At 48.0% G+C, this 7499-nt stretch overlaps 1 non-coding gene across 1 annotated transcript; it reads right to left on the bottom strand.

The window, feature by feature from the left end:
* Nucleotides 1-2945: 2945 nt before the first annotated feature.
* LOC105869470 (uncharacterized) lies at nt 2946-6873 on the bottom strand. Its single transcript, XR_012912558.1, has 3 exons — nt 6570-6873; nt 4852-4983; nt 2946-3104 (listed from the first exon to the last, which is right to left on the bottom strand). It is a non-coding gene; the product is annotated as an uncharacterized LOC105869470 (transcript).
* Between the last annotated feature and the right edge of the window lie 626 nt (nt 6874-7499).

Raw genomic sequence — 7499 nt, 5'->3', positions numbered from 1 at the left:
AGATCGGGCCTTTGGGAAGCCCTCGTCTGCGGGAGGAAGCGCACCCTGGCTCCTGACCTCACCGGAAGCCTCTAGGCCCCCACGAAGTGCCCCGGTGGAGGGCAGCCGCGGCGCCATCTAGCGACACGCGGAAGACGCAGTGGAGAAGGCCGTCCCCACCCCCGGCTGAGGAGACGGTGCTCGAGGCGGATCCCTAAGGCGAGGAGAGCGCCAGGGCTGCCAGCAGCGCCGGCAGGGCGAGGCGGAGGCCAGGCGCCGCGCCCGAGCGGCACTGGGACTCCACGACCGCTCGGTGGCCGGAGCTGCATTCGGGCGGGCGGGCCAGCCGGTGGCCCGGGAGCTCCAGGAGCCCGTGGGTCACGGTCCGGCCGCTGCACAGGTCTCGGGAGCCGCAGCCGCGCACGCTCACGTTCCGGCCGCCTGCGGAGACCGGGTGTGAGGAGGCGACCGTGGGGACACGCGCGGGCGGGCAGAGCGTCACCCCTGCACGCGCGCGCCTTGCACACACGCGCGCCCGCGGTCCCCTCGGGTCAGTGTTCTCCGTGAAAACTCACCGGGAATGTCCTGCTCCTTGAACTAGGGGCTGGTCACGGCTGGGATTCTTTTTCTACCTTACACGCATGAATATGTCGCAGATACACTTTCACTGTGGCCGATGCGCACACACGCTCGGAGGCCACTCTGTTTCGCTCACCGTCCCCCAACCCGCTTAGTGCTCAGCTTTCCCAATTTTTCCTTCTCCCGAGCCATATATGATATACTGTAACATGATATGATGTGCTATATGTATGTCTACATAGCAATAGGCAGGTGTAACCAGTTTATTGGAGACTTGATGCGGGACATGGAAGCAAAATGGTCTTATTTTTTTCCAGTTTGAAAAACCTCATAATTGTAGGTTATTTGTAAGTCTTTATCTTTTAGAGCCATGTACGGAAATGCTTATGGATGAAGTGATGCAATATCTGAATTTGCTGCAAAATAGTATGAGGCGGGTGGGGATGGAACAGGATTGGCCAGGAGTGGATGGTTATCAGAGTTGGGCGAAGGGTCTACACGGGGCTTTACTAAAGTGTTCATTCTTTTATTTATCTTTGACTTCTCCATAAAAAAAAAGTTAAAAAGAAATGCAAGTCTCACGGCATGTTGCAGATTTGTCTCATTTTGCCCTATGCTGGTCTACACTTCCTCCCAGAACTGTGTTTGTGAGTCACTGCTCCAGGCTCATCCTGTGCACACCCATGAACACGTGCACACACACACACACACACACACCTCAGTCACATACAGCTTGCCCGATGCCCCCAGAGGCCCATACACGATCAACACAAACACACCCACCCGATTCATGGACAGATACACAGACATGCACACACAGACCCAAGTTCCCTGATCCATCCATTCCCTGCACAATACTTGATTGAAGGCCTGTCTAGCCCATGAAAGCCTTTTTTTTTTTCCCCCAGAGATGGGATCTTGCTTGTTGCCTAGGCTGGTCTCAAACTCCTGGCCTCAGGAAGTGCTGGGATTACAGGCATGAGCCACCTCGCCCGGCCTACATAAGCCTTATACACACATAACGGTCATGGCCACTAGTGCTTACCAGATTTTGTAAATTGCAAGGCACATCGCCCCCCCACTTACACATGCACACATTTTAACACTTCTGAATAGAGCTGTCATCTTGTGTCTTCCTACTGATACCAGCTTAGATTCACTGAAATGCCACATATTGCACTTGCTATGTTCTAGAATTATGCTGTTCGATACAGTAACCACTAGCCACATGTGGCTATTGAACCCTTGAGATGTGGCTGGTTTGAGTTGCCATGCTTGTGCATGTGAAATTTACATGAGATTTCAAAGACTTAGTAGGAAAACAATGAATGTAAAACATCTCATTTATAATTTCCAATATTGATTACATGTTGGAGTTGATAACTGTTGGATAAATTGTGTTAAATAAAATATATTATTAAGTTCATTTCCTCTGTTACTGTTTACTTGTTTAATGAGGTTACTTAGAAAGTTTTAAAATTTCCATGTGACTCACATTATATTTCTTTTGGACAGCACTGATCTAGAAGTTTAATGGTTTATCTTATTTAATTCTCACAACAGTCTTGAGACTTAAAAACTATTATTATCCTCTTTTTCAGATGGAGAAATTGAGGCACATAGAGACTAAGTCACCTGCCCAAAGTCACCCAGCTCATAAGTGATGGATCCAGGATTTGAACCCAGGTAGCTTGGCCTTGGAGTCCTGTTCTCATACCCTCTCCTGTATCACCTCCCTTATGAGCTCATTTGTCCTCACAACACTCTGAAAATCGTGTCTCCATTATACCCATTTACGAGAAGAGAACACTGAGGCACAGAGATAAAGTTGCTTGTCTCTGGCCACACAGAGTAAAGATGGAGGGCAGACCCCAAACTCAGGCATGCCTGCATCTGAAACCAGTGTGCTCAGGCTCACACGTGCACACACACACACACACACACACACACACACACACACCTTACCTTCTTCAGACACCAGGTCCAACTGGACACAGTTGGTCTCCCCACTGGGACACTGCATGTAGAAGGAGGAATTGCAGGGACCCAAGTGGCTCCCAGGACATGTGGGACACAGGAAATTGCTCAAGGTGGGTGAGGCCAGCTGAGCTGCTATAGAGGAGAGGGTGAAGATGGGCTGGGAAGAGTCTCAGGACCTCCCAGGGCCCTCCATGCCACTCATAGACTCTACCACACTGTGACAACCTCAATGGGATTTCCCACCGAGCGAGGGTCAGGGTGCCTTAGGGTAGCCTGGCTGGGGAATGGAGGTTGAGTGATGTTCCTGCCTCCATCCCTTCCTCAACCCAGGAAAGCTCTCCTCCAAAGCCACCTGCCACCTCCTTGGCCACCCATCTTACTGCTTCCCAGTGGCAGCATACCGAGAGGAATGGGCTCCTGGCAGTTGCCTCGGCAACAAGTGGTGTTGACCCAGAAGCCGAAGCTGACGCCGTAGGTCAACGCAGAGATGGAGTTGTCAACTCTGCAGTCCGTGGAGGCCACACAGTAACCGTTTCTCCAGGTGACAGAACTGCCTTCCCCCAAGGCTGTGGGGGAAGAGATGTGGAGGGCAGGCGAGTGAGAAAGCCAATCACAACCTACCACCCAACTGAACCCCCACAATCCTTTTGGGTGTTACCCTGTTGGCATTCAATCTGCCTGAGATCTCCCCATAATACATCCAAAGCCTGTCATCATTTGTTAAGACCATAGTTCAGAAATCCTTCCTTGGTGCCCACCTTCTGTCCTTGGGGTTTCAATGAACATGGTGGCTCTGTACCTGTGAGGTCTCTCCAACTTATTATGAGCACCTCATGGGCTTAATCAGAAACTTCTCTAGGACCAAATGTGGTGGCTTACTCCTGTAATTCTAAACTCTGGGAGGCCGAGGCAGGAGGCTCACTTGAGATCAGGAGTTCAAGACCAGCCTGAGCAAGAGTGAGACCCCGTATCTACTAAAAATAGAAATATTAGCCAGGTATTATGGCATGTGTGTATAGTTCCAGCTACTCTAGAGGCTGAGGCAGAAGAATCACTTGAGCCCAGAAGTTGAAGGCTGCAGTGAGCTACAATGATGCCATTGCACTCTACTCAGGGTGACAGAGTAAGACTCTGTCTCAAAAAAAAAAAAAAAAAAAAGAAAAGAAAAGAAAAAAGAAACTTCTCTAGGATCCCAGAAATTCCCAGCATTAGGGCCTGGTATACTATGCTTACTATTCCTATTTATGCTGCTGGAAGATAGCAAAGAACTCCTCCTCCCATTTACATAAGAGTCCATGTTTTCCTTTTATGGGAGCAGACTGACAGGAGCCTTAGGGGGCTCCTTGCCCAGAGTGTTGTCGTGGATACCAAGGTGGCCACATCCCCCATCCTACATGCTCTTTTGCAACATGACCTGGCCACTCCCTCATCAAGAGATGGAATCTATTTCCTCAAGCCCTAAATCTGAGCTGGCCTTGTGACTTGCTCTGGTCTATAGACTGTAGCAGAAGTGATGCTGTGCCATTCTTGGCCTAAGTCTTAAAAGGCCTGGGAGTCTCCACCTCTTCCTTCTCAGAAGCCAGTCACCCTGCTGTAAGGAAACTCAAACTAGGCTACCCACTGGTGACAACCCAGTGGAGAGAGGCCCTCCCTAAAGGATGAGAGGCTATCTTCAACATTCCAGTCCCAGTCAAGCTCCCAGATGAATGCAGCCACATAGCTGACCTCAGCATTCACCACTTAGAGCAGAAGAACTGTCCAGCTGAGCTCAGTCAACCGCAGAATCATGATAAATAACAAATTGTTGTTTTAACCATGAAGTTTTTCCTTTTCATTATAGATTTTTAAAAGTATAAAATTTACCCTCTTAACCATTTTTAAATGCACAGTTCAGTAGTGTTAGCCATATTCACATTGTTCTGTGACAGATCTCTAAAAATGTTTTCATTTTGCAAAACCAAAACACTGCATCCATCAAACAATAATTCCCCATTTCTCCCTTCCTGAGCCCCTAGCAACTACCGTCCTACTTTCTGTTTCCATGAATTTGACTACTCTAGATAACTTGTATCAGTGAAATCATACAGTATTTGTCCTTTTGTAACTGGCTAAGCCACTATGTTTTAAGCTGATTTACAATCACTAAAGCAAATGTGGCATCAGATGTTAAACGCATACCCTCCACTACACCCAGCCTTTGTCCTGCACGGCTAGGAAAAGGCTACAATGGCTGGAACCAAGGCAGCAAACGTGGGAGGGCAAGAATAAGTCTTGCTGTGCCTCCAGCCCGCTTCTGTCCTCATGGGCACTCACCTGTGACGCCTGCTGTCTGAAGGCAGTAGCTCCTATCTTCCGGGCATGGGAGAGGATCACAGCGATAGAGGTCTGAGCAGGTGAAACAGATGGTAGCCTTGTCCTTGTGGTGGGTCACAGTTGCATGGGGACCTGGGGGGAGAGGAAAATGAACTCCTGGAAGACAGCCAGTGTGTGTTCTTGTGTCGGGGGAGGGAGGGGTAAGTTTCCAGGCACATCAATACGTGCCCATCAGTGTGTGAAGCTGCCTTTACGTGTGCACTTCTGCAATGATGCCAGTTGTGTTAGAAAGTACGCAGGCCTGTTTCTCGGTGTGCGTGTCTGCCTGTGCACGCCTGTGTTGAACTGTCTGTGTGCTTCTGAAACTCCCGGCTGGAAGGTGGGGCTGTTTGTGTGTGTAACTTTGCAGGACTCTGTCTGTCTAAACAGATATGTGTGTTTAACGTGTATGTGTATAAGGTTGGTTTTGTGGGTCTGTGTGTGTTCTATGGCCGGGAATGTCTGTGTTTCCAGCAAGGTTTGGAGGTGCTTGGATATATATATATACATATATGTATATATATGTGTGCGTATATATATATATATACACACACACATACATATTAGCACACAGTTGTGAACATTTATGAATGTTAGTAGTGCATTTCAGCATGCCCGTGTATATTTTGTGATTTTGCATATTTGGGTGTGTTTGTACCTGTCTCTTTCTCAGGCCATGTGTGTGGATCTGAGAGCCTATGTCCATGTATGGATATGTCATGTGTCTATGCATAGTGATTATATATGCAAAAATTCCATGTCTCGTGTTCCTATTGTTAGTAATCCTATGTTGCCCCTTTCCTTTCTTTTTTCTTTCTTTCTTTTTTTTTTTTTTTTTTTGAGACAGAGTCTCATTCTGTTGCCTGGGCTAGAGTGCTGTGGCATCAGCGTAGCTCACAGCAACCTCAAACTCCTGGGCTCCAGCAATCCTTCTGCCTCAGCCTCCCAAGTAGCTGGGACTACAGGCATGCACCACCATGCCCAGCTAATTTTTTCTATGTATTTTTAGTTGGCCAGTTAATTTCTTTCTATTTTTTTAGTAGAGACAGGGTCTTGCTCTTGCTCAGGCTGGTCTCGAACTCCTGAGCTCAGATGATCCACCCGCCTTGGCCTCCGAAAGTGCTACGATTACAGGCGTGAGCCACCGTACCCGGCCAAATGTCTATAATTCTGTTTTGTTGAATTGCTCAATAAGCTGTCGCCCCAGTAAATATGATTTCAATTAGCATTTCTCTCTTCTGGAAGACAAAAATTATTGTGAGTGTCCTTTTGGTTAAGCCAAAAGATGACTATTGGCAAATCTGTCTGCTTTCACAAGCAAAGAAGTGAAGAAACGAAAGAAAAAGGCCATCAGATTTCTTATTTAAACAGAGTTCGGATCTCTAATCTCACTTACATCGCGGTATGTTCATGTTTAGAAATTCATGCACCCCTGTGGATGTGTTTTGGGTGTTGGGATATAAATGCGGATGTTTGTGGAAGCGTGGACATGCGCCAGTGAATTTTCTGCTTCTGCGTCGGTGAGGTGCTGTGCATGTGGGCATGTGGGTAATCGCATTCCTTGGGAGCATTATGGTGGAACACGGGGGTACCCGGGGAGCACATAGGGTTGGGAAGAGCATATGGGGTCCAGGGAGAATGGACAGGGCCGGGTTTCGGGAAGGCAGGGTTCAAAGCACCTGTTGGAGTGGGAGGAGCCAGGTAGCTGCATTCAGGCTTGGCAGTGAGACGAAACCCAGACTCCTCGGGGCCTAGGGTGGAGTTCACGTGTAGGTGGCAGACCTCTGGTGTAGCACAGCCCTTCAGGATTTGGGGACCCCCTGCAAGAACAAGAGGACACTGCAGGAAGAAGCTCCAAGCCCAAACCTCCCACGTTAGTGTCTGTCTATCTCTGTCTGAAGGTTCTCATCCCTCCGCCAGCCTCTCACTAGTTCTGTATGATTCATTTTCAACTCTACCTGGTCGGGTTTTATGATTTATTGCTGCCTGCTCATTTTTGTGATTCTAACTTTATTCCATATAGTTAGGCTATGCTCTATAGATGGTAATTACAACAGCTGAGCAGCTCACAGGTCTACATCTCTGATTTGTTGTTTCTGCTATCCTTCTGATGATTTCTCTCCTTGTGTGTCTCTAAGCTCTGATTGCGAGCTCATCTTTGGTTGGTGTTTATCTGTGGGAATCCTGGGAGCTTTTCCCTGGAGAGGATTTGCTTTTGCTTCTATTAAGAGCCAGGAAGTGCTACCAATCAGGGATCATTTCAACCTCCTTCCTGGCTTATGTAGGAGTCTAAGAGTCAGCTCCCTGACCACGCTGTTAGTCCAAGACCTATTTACCCAACCCGAATTAGTCTCGTATCGGCATTAGCCTCAGTGCCTTTCGTGTTTGCTTAGTGCTCTTATTCTGATTTCTGCTCACATTTTTTGGTTTGTTTAGGGACCCTTGAATGTTTTCTTAACTTCCTGCAAGCCCTAAAAGGTGTGGGAAAATATTTCTGTATAGGATCTGGTTCATCTGTAAACAGTGGCATATCCAATAAGGGGTGGCAAGTGGGAGCAGTCTATCCTGAACACAGACCATCAGGGGGTTTATTGTCTGTAAAGCATTTT

Source organism: Microcebus murinus, chromosome 16 (genome assembly GCF_040939455.1).
Source record: "Microcebus murinus isolate Inina chromosome 16, M.murinus_Inina_mat1.0, whole genome shotgun sequence".
Taxonomy (NCBI): domain Eukaryota; kingdom Metazoa; phylum Chordata; class Mammalia; order Primates; family Cheirogaleidae; genus Microcebus; species Microcebus murinus.
This window is presented reverse-complemented; position numbering and strand designations above follow the sequence as displayed.